General features: G+C 41.1%; 1 protein-coding gene across 1 annotated transcript in view; it reads right to left on the bottom strand.

Moving 5' to 3' along the window:
- MSN (moesin) overlaps positions 1–13,944 on the bottom strand; it is a 39,858-nt gene that overhangs the window by 20,166 nt on the left and 5,748 nt on the right. The gene's annotated exons all lie outside the window — the stretch shown is intronic.

Below are 13,944 nucleotides of genomic sequence, written 5' to 3'. Positions count from 1 at the left end.
GGCAAAAAGAATACAGACTGAACTAAGACACTAACACGAGCAGGCACTTCACAAACCAGTAGAATGATCCCTACGCAGTTGCATACTACCACCTGGTTCTTTCAGGGAGGTGATAGATCTAGAAACAATGAATAAATGGTTTAGGTGCATCTTATTTCGCAGTCAAATTTCTTAAAAACACCTTAAGCAAAAAAAAAAAAAAAAAAGTAAGAAGTGAGATAATGAATTGTCCTCTAAAAGAAATATTTGATGCACCCTGATGACAGGAACACCTCACCATCATGCTTCCATGTGAAATGAAACTGGGAAGGAAACTGCAGCAAGCAAGACTAATTTCATTTTACAGAAGCAAGAATATACCTGTGTATCTTTCACCAGCAGTTCTCAAGCAACAAGTTAAATAGCAGAAGCTTCTTATCTCAGATATTTGTGTAAAACATAGCTGATTCCATTTACAACTCTGCATTATCAGAATATTTTGTAGATTCTTAGATATAGGAATACTCCTTTCTGGACACACAGATGACTTAGCTTCTAGCCAGGCCAAGTAAAGTCCTCAAGTATACTGAGATTTCTGAGAACTCATTTCTACTTGCATGTTTATACTCCAAAAAAAAAAAAAAAAAAAAAGAAAGAAAGAAAAAGAAAAACAACCATACAGAAGCTGCGAAGATTTTAGGAACAAAAACTGTTTTAATGCTTCTCCATTAAAGCAGAGGTTGAAAATGTGAAGGTACATAGATGAGATTCCCAGTGCACAAAACCCCAGCGTACAGGCATCACGCTTGCAGTTCTCTGCCAACAGCAATTTACTGTACATCACTAAACCCTTATTTATTTGCTGATTTGCGGTCTGGCATAATCCACCTTCTTAGCCTACCCTACCCACTTTTCAGGGGTTGGAAAGGTATACTGTGAACAGTTTTAGTAAGAGTAGCTCAAACTGCCATTTATGCTGTAAGTTAACAATGTGACACTAGAGACTAAAAAATAAAAAATAGAGTAAGCACAGAAATGTTTGATACACTTGCTAGAAGGACTGAGAGCCCAAAACCAGTTTTGCTACTTGTACTTAGAAGCAGTTTCTTGTACCAGAAGTGTCAGCTTCTACATCTGTCTTCCCTAGGACATATACCAGCAAAAGCAAAGACGTTTATAAAATATGTCTAAAAGGCATTGGGTTAAACAAGTCATTAAGCAACAGGTTGTTGTTTGTTTACTTTAAAGCCCCTCCTGTTCACCTCATCTACTTATATACCAGCTATCATGAAAACTATATATAGACTTTCAGCTCTCCTGTTAATGGATAAAAATGCAGTAGCTACTCTTGGCTGACAACACCTGCATAAGTGATTAAATGCAGAAGTATCTGAGCACAGTGGAAGCACCAGAAATCAGAAACATTTGTGGCAGCTCTTTGCAACCTGTGCCTGAATTACTTTTAAGCTTTTCACTATAAAAGTTTTAAAATAAAGCTGCTTCAGTAAGTATCCTCCTCACAGAATTGCCCAATGAGGTAGTGGATGCCCCCTCCCTGGAAGCACTTAAGGCCAGGCTGAATGGGGCTGTGAGCAACCTGGTCTAGCGGGAGGTGTCCCTGCCTATAGCAGGGGGTTGGAACTGGGTGATCTTAAAGGTCCCTTCCAACCCAAACCATCCTATGATTTCTGTGAATTTCATAATCCGTTATTCTTTGTAAGACTCACACCTCTGTTAGCACAGTAAAATAAGGTCCCATGGCACAGTCAACAAAATTCCTTCATTGTCAATCAGTTACACGTACTTGAGCTCCCTGGTGGGTTATCATCCTTCCATTAGTACATTAAATAATAAGAGATAGACTTCTTTCCTAGTAGTAGCCCTCTGTGCTCAAGATGAGCAGCAATTCATTCAGTATACACATTTTTAGAATACAACATGAGCAAAGATACCACAGGAAACAGGCATTTGTTTTACAGAACCACACCCCGGTAATGCTAGCTTCCCTGATCTGAACAAAGTTTTAACAAATAGCATACTGCTCTTAAAGACTGAATGAGGGAAAGCATGTCCTAGGATGCATCACCACCTCAAAAAAACCCAAAGTTGTTTTTGTAGTTTCTTCCCCCTTCCCCCCCCCCCCATGTGCTCCCAAGCTGTATTTTTAAGCCAGCTGTTGTGCAGTGGAAAAACAAAGTGAAGTTTCTACCGTTACAGGCAGTGGGAGGTACTGTTCTCCATTCCCAATTAGCAGATAAGAAGCCTGACAGTACTTCAGAGCAGATGCAGCTTTACCAGGGTGTTCTGCTTATGCTCAGTACTGCTATAGAAACGCAAATCAGTTCTTAAAGCATGGAGAGAAAGACAAACAAACAAACAAACGGAAAAAAGCACCAAGGAGGGAGCTTTGTTCTAAAAGAAGCCCAAGGACAATTCAACTCCTGGTCACTTCACTGTTACCTTAATGGGTTCTGACTGCAGCTCAGACGGAGGCCATCAGAAACTGCCTACCCGATCTACACACTACATAACTGACAAGTAAATGCCAGGCACTGCGCAATCATCTTCATTCTCCTCATTCATTCAAAATATTACCTTTAGTTAAACCACTCTGCTAAGGCATGCACAGCTGAGTACTGTCTAACACAGAAGTAACACAAGAGACACGCAAAGTACTTTACCAGAGAAAAGAATAAACTGTCCTAGCATAATTTAGACTCTTATGCTTGTTTTGTCCCTTGAGTTACTCTGCCAAAGTACTTTTAAACCATAATGTAATTTAGCATCAATGCTTATTCTAAGCAAGAAAAGACTCAGGATTCATTAGCATTAAGATTTGTATTTCTAAACCATCTAATGAGATTTTCCTAGATTAAATATCCTAGCACCTACGAAGCAGTAGACATCGGTCTGTCTTTCTTTCAAGAAATAATTGTAGTGTATATATACAACAGATTTTTTTCCCAAATAAGAATAAAAGCCTGTCTTCCAAGTAACTGTGCAGGAATGGTGAAGAGCTATGCCTGAATTAAGACACTGCACAGTCCTCTTCCTCTACAGGCACTCAAACTTTGCACCCATAACAAGTTCTGCCTGAAAAACCTGATTGCTTTTCCCAGTCAGAACATACCAAAACTACTAAAAATAGAATACTCTTGAAGTCAGCCAGTCAGACATGGAGACTGGACAAGACTGTAATAAGAGTCCAATTCCTCATCAACACCTTCATTTGAGGGCAGTCTGCAAACAGAATAAAACACTCCTCCTGAGTGAGACTTGGACTGCTGAATTATACACAGTTCTAGCTCTGTCATACCAGGCAGGTGAGGCACATCCTTCTCCAACACTAGCAACAGGAGAAAATACAGTGAGATAAAGACATTACCTCCCACTAATTACAAAGTCCACAGTGACAGCACTTACCCGCACGCCTTTATCCAAAAAGGATTGTTAGTAAACACAAATTGTCAATGCTCTGTGTTTTTAGAGGACTTGTTTTCATCAGCAGCAGATTTACCAAAAATGCTATCCCAGTGCAGTAAGTTATACTGAAATTCTATTTAAAGCAACAAATTGAATTTCCATCATTTGTAATGCATTTATAACATGCTCACTGCTGTACCCAAATGTCTCCAACCCTCAAAATTCTGCTTAGATCTTAAACTAGCAGAATTTTTACCCAGGTAGATGACCTCTAAGTAGGCTTTTTTGCCTTTCCACTATCATTAAATAGAGTATTTTGCATACTAACAGCTAACAGCACTGTATAAAAAGCTTCCAGAAAAGGCCATCTTGCACATTACAAGAAAATTCATCACATTTCAATAGGCAACTTTAATTACACTAACCTAAAAAGTACTCAAGGAAAAAAAAAAGCCAAAATTTAACCTATTCATTTCATAATGGCTACAGGAAAGAGCTAGAAACCTAGCAACTCTTCCTCTTCTCTATTTGAGGACTTGCATTGTTTTACTAGCCAAAGCACAGCTAAAGATTGCCACTACCGAAGCATATTAAAACACTTCCTGAAGTTAAGGACAGCACTGTGGTGAGGGCAACACCTCATGCATAGACAGAACCTCCTTCATGGAAAACACACAGTTTCAGCCCTGAGAGCAGCCAAGAAAAGTTCCTTTCAGTGAGCTGAAGTTTTCATAACACCACCCTTCTCACATAGCATCTAGCAGACTACAGGAGACAGACATACCAACAAGTACGAAGCATCTATTTGTAACATGTCTTTTCAGAAAGATTGCACATACACCTTCAAGTCTCACTTTTTGTTCCATTCAGATTCCCAGGAAGTTCTACTAGCAGGAATGATCAGTGGCTCTTTTGCAAGTCTGTAAGTGAGCCCAGCTATAATAACCTGCTGCAACTACATGCTAAGATAACAGTTTGTATCTGTATATAAAAAAATCCTGGTTGCCAAATGGGAGAAAAATGGATTTGATGGCTGGACCACTCACTGGATAAGGAATTGGCTGGGTGGTCACACTCAGAGAGTTGTGGTCAACAGCTCAACATCCAAGTGGACATCAGTGAAGGGTGGCATTCCTCAGGGATGGGTGCTGGGACCAGTGCTATTTAACATCCACGTAGGCAACATGGACAGTGGGATCAAGTGCACTCTCAGCAAGTTTGCAGACTACAGCAACCTGAGTGGTGCAGCTTACAGGCTAGAGGGAAGGGATACCATACAGAAGGACCTGGACAGGCTTGAGAGGTAGGTACATGCCAGCTGCATGAAGCTCAGCAAAGCCAAGTGCAAGGTGCTGCACCTGGGTCAGGGAAATCCCAAGGACAGACACAGGCTGGGTGGAGAATAGCTTACGAGCAACCCTGAGGAGAAGGATTTGGGGGTGTCAGTTGATGAAAGACTCAATATGAGCTGGCAATGTGTGCTTGCTGCTTAGAAGGCCAACCGTATCTTAGGTTGCATCGAGAGAAGCATGACTGGCAGGTCAAGGGAATAGATTCTGCCCTCTACTCCACTCTTATGAGACCACACCTGGACTACTCCATCCAGCTCTTGGGTCCCCAACACAACACAGTATCAGCCTCTACAAAGCCCAGATCCTGAGTTAAAGCTCCTTTTCTCCCTGGGATTTCCTGAATGCAAGGCTGTTACACGTTGCTGACCTGGAGGCCTCAATCTTCACATTTTAATGTCTTCCAGCTTTAAGACACCAGGAGGATCATTTCTGGGTAAAACTGCATAACTACAATTAGGGAGAAGTCATATTTATTATTTGACTGTTATGAAAAAGATGAGAGTTTATTTTAAAAAAAGAAATCCCAGGCCAACCCTTCACCTTTCTAGGTTTTCTGCACTGCAGAGCATCTTTACATACAGTAACTGCTGGGTGAAAAGATATTCAATTAGCAACATGCACTGGTGTCACCAGTTATGATTGGAAAACAACTGCATACGTAAGTATTGATAGAATTGTGCCACTCTCCCATAAAATATGTGAGTGTTTTTGAGACTACAAATGCCTCTTAGGGCTCGTATACTCTGCTCCTTGCTACACAGATGAGATAACATGGGCCCTGACACCTTATGTGCCTATTGGCCTAGTGCCCTGATGGAAGGACAGGAGTCATACAGCAATTCACAGAGCACAGCAAAACACCTTGCTTTGCCTTGAAAGAGCATCAGAAGTAATGCCCCCCACCTGAAGCACCAGCAATACTCACAGACATCTGGCTCTTTTCCGAGTACCAGCACGCTTCTGAAGGCAGACCTGGGTCCTTTGTGTTAGGGTGAAGCTGGACTCAGGTCATATGAAAGTGCTTGCAATTTCTAAAGGGATTACATTTAATTAAACCAGCCCCCTTCCAGCCGTCTTAAAGAGCCTTTTCATAACCTTAAGCTCATCAGGAGCAGAACTCCAGCAGAGAGCAGACACATTCCAGGCACCAGCTCTGTCCCTGCCAAGATGCAGCCCCTAGAGAGATGGCTCCCAGAGCTTTGCGCTCCAGCGCTCCTCTCTATTCAACTGGAGAATGGTGCTACTCATTTGACTGGAGCCACGGGGAGTCTCACAAGGCTAAGGAAGCTGTCCCACAATAAAAATAGCCAGTATTGAGGCAGGGATTGCAGCTGCTGCAGCTCCACTTCACTATGTAGCCTTGTTCTCCTGCAAGAGCAGGCACTAGCAAGCCAGACCAGGGAAATTATACAGTTAAATCTAAACAGATTTAGGCTCGAACAGTCCTGTTCCACTCCTCCCTAGGAAGAAGCATAGCAATAAGCCAGTTCAGATCCAAAGGACCCTATGGAGCCACATCTCAGTGAAGCCACATTATAGTTGCAACTGCCTGGAGTTCCTCTTAGTCTCCAGTGAGGCAGGATGAACTCTGCAGGAAGCAAGCTGCAGCTCTCACTCAGATTCTGAAGCAAGTTATTGAGAACAGCAAGACTAAAAAGCTGCCACAGGAAGTGAGCTGCAGTGACAGCAGTCAAGACTGAGAAAGTTCACAGCTTTCGAGAGTATACTTGCAGAAACTGAATTGAGAAAGGGTGGGGGAGGCAGAGCCTGAGCTGGGGGAAACCAGATATGCCCTGACACAAGTATGCATCTGACGTTTTACCTCACTTCTGTTGAGACACCAACAGAGTGATACCAGTGTAGAAAAAACTCTGCCTTTAACTTCCAGCAAAATGCAACTTTGTGGAATTGATTTAGTACCACTAGCAGGACAGGGAGGGAGAGCTGGTGAGAGTACATTGGCCACTAAAACAATAGCTATGCTACTGGTTACCCACTCTTCTAGCACTTGGAAACTAACATGGAAGTCTTTTAGAAGTCCTCTGTTCCATGCAGCACTTGGAAGAGTAGAGAACTTTTGTTTTATCTGACAAAGGGGTTCAAAATAAACTGATTTTGGGGCCACTCTACCAGCATTTCCTACACAAATATTCTCACAGGATTTATAGAAAGCAGCATATCCAGTAGGTGAAAGAACCAATCTGTTCTTGAAATGGATAAGGAGAGACCAACTGAGGTTGCACTAAAAATCTGGTACATAATATAACGCTAAAGTAGTCAGATTCAAAAAGGAAAGTAAATGATTTACCCTAACATAAACCCTGTCATACTGTACTGTCAGAGCCCTAAATATCTGTTTGATCGTTACCACAAGAGACTATTGTTTGAACCCATGATTAAAAAGGCAAGTTGTTTAACCACATGAACACAAAACTAGGATTCCAGCAAAGTTTGTTTTTTTCCCCCCCAAAAAACTTGTAGTCAGGCTTTGCGAGTCTAACTCTACATAATTTATGCTTTAATGACCTATATTTATGATACATTTAATCTCTTGTCTATTTTGCAAAAACACTTCTTAAGCCCAATTATTAATAAGAATATTGAAAACTGCATAGCTCCTGACAAGAGCGCTGCCCCTCTTCTTTCATTTGCCCTTTTGGCAGATTCAGATACCTATCGTAATCAGATGCAATACAGCAAGTTGGCAGACATCTCCTCAAGACCTCTCTTGCCCTATTGTGGAATTTTCTAGCTGAAGAGCAAGGCCTCTATGCTTACTGATCCAGCAAGTGTCCCTCTAAATTACGCATTCCTGAAAATACTTGTTAGCTGTAGTTCAAAAACTCTTGCATTCCTTTCACCATAAGTTTCAATGAGCTGTACAGCAGAACTGAGAGCAACAGGCTAAAAAATAAAATAAAATGCGCCTGATTTATGTGAAGAGGCATATCAGTGAATGACTCACACTCCTGGCTCTCAGCAGAACAGCTTCTTATTGGAGAATGTCTGTATTTGACACAGGACAGTACTGCAGTGCAGTTGGCAAGAGCAACTAGTTCCTGTAACTGCCATCAGCAGAGCTACGAGGAACTGCAGACAGGCACAAGTTTTTGAATCTTTTCTCTACCAACACATATCTGTGCTAGGGTCACAGCCAAGATATTCTGACTTTCAATTCCTCTTTCTCACAAGGGATCTCCTCACAACTCTTCTATTTTCTCCTCTATGAGTAGAAGTTAGACTATTCATATCCCAGAGATAATAAAATTCTTTCACACAGTCAAGAACAAACTGGAATGCGGCCATGAAAAGAACCATCTCTTTTAAAGACACCTTTTGCAATTGAAAAGGTAATGCCTACAGAGCAGAGCAACATGGCAGTACTTTTTAGCTTTTCTGGTTCTTGAGACAAAGTGTAAGAAGCTACAGCTAGCTTTTTGCTGAAGTCTCCCTTTACAACAGATCAATACCTGATATTCCAAGGAGCCTGATTACAGGATAAGACAGTTGAACCTGAGGGGATCCTCAGGACAAACCCATCAGACAAGAGATTTGTTACTCATATTAAGTCAGAGTGTCTACTTCAGGCATCCTCATATATGCCAAAGCCTCTTTTTCCCAAGTGGTGGACCAAACTTACAACCTCAAAGGACATCTTTTTAAAAACTCAGGTCTCCCTCAAACCACACTGACAGAGCTCATAAGAGAGCTTCAGAAAAGCCTATTCCTTGTTCAAAAAGGCTGACATTCACATTCCCCACACTTGAGAGGCTGTCTTCACCCACCCACTCTGCCTCAACTTCTCTGTTTTCTCATAATCAGTGTTTCAAAGGTCTGGGCTTTTTTCAACAGGGCTAGCAAGCACACACTATAACACAAGGTCGTACAAAACCAGTTTTATCAGTGCCTCTTAATGGGACGGACAATATAGAATTTTAAAATTCTGAGGGCATTGTTTACCTAGTCTAATTAATGATCAGGTTTAGGCTCCCAGACGATTTTTATTCCTGTAGAAGTTGTTCTTCATAAGACTATACCAAGAAAGTCTTTCAAAATAATATAAAAAGGAAAGGACAGGGAATTCCCCTATGCAGCACATCCTCCAAAGTCCTCAGGAACATGTTTCCCAGTTAAAGTTACTCGAATAGAATTCCTTCCCTTACAGCCAAGCAGATAGTAACCAGGTACATCCTACTAGTGGTATTTCAACATAATGGCTGCTAAGAGCCTAGCAACACTGTCTGGAGCACAAAGAAATTTCAGTTTGACCAGAGGAGCTGCAAGACAAGAGTCCTAGGACAGCAAAAGATATCATGGTTGAGTCCTCAGATTTACAATCAAGTCCAGATGTTTGTAGGTCACACAACCATTACATAACTTATTCACAACTTTGTGCAATGGGTCAGTTCCTCTATTTTTGCCATTTCCTTTCTCATAAATAGATTCCTTATACACCTCCCTCTGCTCTCCTGTAGCAATTCCAAGATCCAGTATTGCCATTTGCTGTTCCTTTAGAGCTAGTTTGAAGCCAGCCCCTAGAAAACTATTTTTGTACCTGTCATTTGGGCTACCTAGAGAGAACACCCTTTATTATATTAGTCAAAATCCAGAAGAGATGGAGAAAAAACAATGGTGGGGGAAAAAAAGGAAAAAAAAAAACTTTCTGCCCTTCTACAGTTCCGTCTACAGAGAGAAAACAAAGCAAAATGTAGCCATACACAGTTGCTATCATTTGACCTCTACACTACCAGCAAACTTTGTTTTTTGTTTGCTGTTTGTTTGGTTTTTTTTTGGGGGGTGGGGGAGGGGAGGGGGGTTGGTTGGTTTAAAGCACTAATTTTGTGCATGCTAGAAGGTGCTATTCTGGAGAAACAATATATGCCTATTATGGCCTCTCCACCCTAATAGTGGGGTTGGCACCTATGTTTCACGTGTCTGAGCTTAACCACATCCCTCATTAATGCTCTTCAACTTAAAGGCACTCAGCAGGGCAGTGAAATCCCTGAAGCGGTGTATGTGATACTTCTCACAGCTACTGAGCACACTTCTCAGGCAATCCCAATTACAGGTTACAAACAAGTGTTTTGATTCAGCCATCACCACCCTCCCCATTAAAATCAGTATTAAGACCCTGGCTGCTACTGCAGTAATTGAACACATGAAGCTATTTCAATACCCCACCATCACTGGAAGCATATCAGATTTTCTGAGTAGACCATTCGATAACAGATCTTTGACCCCTAAACTTGCATTAGTCTTGTTCTTTCCTCCCAAACTTCATTTCAAAAGGTGGGGGATTTCCCAGTACCATTCAGCAGCTGCAAAAAAAATATGTCAAGGGGTTTACAAGACGTGCCTGGTAGCCAAGATATGTTTTCAAACAATCAATAGGCTTTACAAACCTAACATCCAGTAAACACCTGCCAAAATTACAACCAGCAATTTCACTGAAAGGAGCTCAAAACAAGATCAAGACAGGATGTTAGCAAACATGAGCCACACAAACACATCACATGTACATGAAGTACCTAAAGGTTCATAGGCTAATAGGCTAAACAACTAATTCCCTATGTAAAGGTCTCCAAATTCACCTACAGTTAAGAACGGTCTTAGCAGTAACTTGAAATGTAGGGTAGTAAGAAAGTCAGACTCAGAAGCTGCACTTATCATTCAAGAGAACTTCCACAGGGAAGATGTATAAAGACCACTTCTGTAACTGAGACCTTACTTCTACAGAAGGATTCTCATGTTTGGATGAACAAGTTAGAAATGTGCTCAACTGTTTCAGATGCTTCCCTGTTCTTCAACCAACAGACATCCAGCACTCAGGCTTGCTGATAACAAGCAAGAAGGGCTGATACATGCAGCAGCTGCCTTTTCCAGACTTTCAAAGCAGTGCTTGGGTGTGGCACACTGAGCTCTTGGCCAGCTCACAGAGCTCACTGAGTATCTTGAACAATAGCCAGACTTCTAGGAGTTAGAACACAGCCTTACTGTGGGATTCAACTGCCCAGACTATGAGCCATCCCTCCAAATTTAACTGCAGGCAGAGACAAATGTGAGGTAGAGCTGTTTCATCATCCTGTGATTTTCAGTTTTATCATTTTCAGTGAGCTAGAAAAATCCTGCAATTTCCTTTCAGTACAGGGTCTCATGTAGGCTGGCTGCTTCTACAGATATTTAGGTCACAGTTCTCTAAAATGAAGCATTTCCCTGAAACAGCTCAGTTCTATAATACTTTTTAATGTGTAAATTTCCCCACCCAGATTTGCTTCCCTCTCCAACCTATTTTAGGTTTTAAATAGCTCTGTTGGGACTGTACGTAGTTTATAAAAGACCAGCTTGTGATTGCTGAAGTACCATCTGTTATTTTAAGCTCTGTATAGTTCAAACACTTGAGCTTTCCTAATATAGAGGAGAGTAGCTACAACAGCAGAATACACAGAACCCTGTGTCCCAAAAGACTCACAAATGGGTGGGTGTAGAGCTGCTGGCAGCAGCCTGGAGAGAGCAGTGCCAGCAAACACAGGGTGTGGTCACACCACCACTGCAAACCATCTGAAGAGGCCTGTTACCATAATGCACCCTCCTCCTACTGCCTCCTTTGGACCAGTATTAGTATCTGGTAACTTTTTGGTAAAGCCTGGTTGTCTCTACAGAGGACTGTAAGTGCTACAACTTAAAGAAAAGAACAAGGCTTCAGACTCTCAGTGAACTGCTACTGAAACAAACTACTCCCAGTTTTCTACAGGGCTGCATCTCCTGAAACAGTACTGTAAGAATTGCTAAGAAGCACACTGAACAGATAAGCTAGGTGTACTCAGTAACTGGGCTTATAATACGTATTTCTTCGGGGGGGGGGGGGAAAGAAAGAAAGAAAAGGGGTTTGCTTTTGATAGTTTTTTTTTTTTTGTCATTATACATGAATAGCTCCTCTATTGTCTCCACACTCCCACACTCCTGAAGGTTACCTTAAGAACTTCCAGGCACCTACATAACACTTTGCAAATTCAAGTACTTTCCAAACTGTGTGAAGAAGTCAAGAACTATTGTCCCACAGCAGCCAAGACAAGACACTGAACAATTCAATCCAACTTAGAAGGTAATTCAGCCTTGAAATCAGCCTTCCTCTGTGCATTAAATGGGACCAGATGACCTCTGAAGATCTTCTGCAGCTTAAATTTTGATAATTCTGCAAGACCACAAAAGCTGCTGGAAAGCTAGCTACCCTGCACTAACCAGTCAGAACAGAAAGTTCTGAATTCTAATAGAGAAAAAATATGTAACCAGAACCATCCTGCCCATCAAGCAACCAGCCTGAAAAGACATACAGTATATTGAGGAAATATATATGGATCACTATTTTAGCCACAATTCCAGAATAGAATATTCAAAGGATAAAAAAAAAAAAAAAAAGAATCTACCTTATTCTTCAAGGTATTATGAATAAAAAGAGACCAAGAGGGCTAGCAGAGCTGTTGAGAGCTCTAACACTTCACCCTAAAATTTGCCTGTCAGGTCAGTTTTTACAGTGCAACAAAGTAGAGAACTAATACTCATGAGTGAATTTCAGTATAGCTCAAAAGCTATAAAAAGAAGAGATTTAGACTACAATTGCATGTTTTGTTGGACTGTGTTACATAAAACAAAGTACATTTATTAAATGGTGTGACTAAATGATTGATCACACTTTTCCACTACTTAGTCACTTCCCCACCTTAACTATGTATAATCCCGAGAAAAAGAAAGTTGAAAGTCATAAGGGCTTAGTAATGGGAAAAGGAGAAGCCAGCAAAAAACAGACAAGAATGGCTCATGCCTGCAGGAAGATATTATTTTTGCCTAAAAAAAGGAATACTGGAGAACATAGGAAAGCACACAGCAGCAGAAGCACAGTTCTCCAATACGCTGCATGTAACACCCATTTAATCTCAAAAAAAAAAAAAAAAGCTCTGTGTTATTCACACTCCAGTACACTGCTGAAGTTACCATCCTCTTCAGAAGCTTTTTGCTAAGCTATGAACACAATGATCAACAGTGCTATAAATTTTCAAGAGAGCATAGATCAGTCTGCACTATCCTGCTTCACTACTTCAGCTACCCTCTTTCTGATCTTTTCAGATCTTTCTTTATTTCTATGCAGAACTGCTGCTTGAAAAAAGAAAAACAAAAAACCAACAGCAACAGGAACATCTCTTCCTTCCTGGTATGCCATATAATTCTTTCCTAGTCACCTCTCTCCACAGAACTGATCAGATTCAGAATTTTTTCATTCATTCCTCCTTTTGGGGGCACCTCTCTTCTTGTTGCCTGTAGCTGTTAGTCAACCAACCATGGCAAATGGGAAAAAAAGGACCACGTATAGACAAAAAACTCCTTTTCTATGCCTGGGAGTGAACATGTTTGGGATGAGAACAGAACATTATTCCTCCATGCTTCATCTGACTTTCTGAGAAGAAGTTCCTCAGCAGCTTCAGAGGTGTCAAAACAAGTAGGAGAAGAAAACTTTTTGTACAAGTCATACTACTAAAACTCGTCCATGTTTCCTCCCCACTTAATACAGGTTCAGAAAGTTAATATACATAGGACAGGAATTTCTGACGGCCTCACTACTCCATTGGAGGATCACACATTCGCAGAAGCAAAGATATCCTTTCAGAGATACATAGGAGGGAAGCAGCACCAGATCACCTGGCCATGTCTCCACATTTGCTACAGGTATAATTGCCTCTTGCAAACAAGGCCCAAACCTCTGCATTTTCAGATTTTCAACTTCAAAACAGCTGCAGTTGACTCTGTGTCTTTATAATCACTAAGGCCAGCAGTGATTTTCTTCCTACCTTGCTGCCAAGTACTTACTGCACTAAATAGATGTATTTACAGTAAGAGCCATCAGTTAGCTACTGTAGTCAGAAGGGTGGGTATAATGCCAACAACTTCTAAAACACTTAAATGGGTTTTTCTAGTTGGAGCATTCAAATTGTTACAAAGAGGTTAACCCAAAACTAGTTTTCCGTGAGTCTAGAGACTTCAACCTGCTCTAGAAATTTCTGATAGGATAAAAACAAATTCCTTTGATGCAGCAATATTGGCTGCACTATGCAAATCCCTGCTGTTCTCAAACACTGCCAGGAAAAAGAAAGCAATTAACTAGCTGCTCTTCTTTTAAAACAGTTACATGTTCCCCATT

Source organism: Gallus gallus, chromosome 4 (genome assembly GCF_016699485.2).
Source record: "Gallus gallus isolate bGalGal1 chromosome 4, bGalGal1.mat.broiler.GRCg7b, whole genome shotgun sequence".
In the NCBI taxonomy this organism is placed as follows: domain Eukaryota; kingdom Metazoa; phylum Chordata; class Aves; order Galliformes; family Phasianidae; genus Gallus; species Gallus gallus.
The sequence above is the reverse complement of the archived record's forward strand: the minus strand, read 5'-3'. Positions and strand labels throughout refer to the sequence as shown.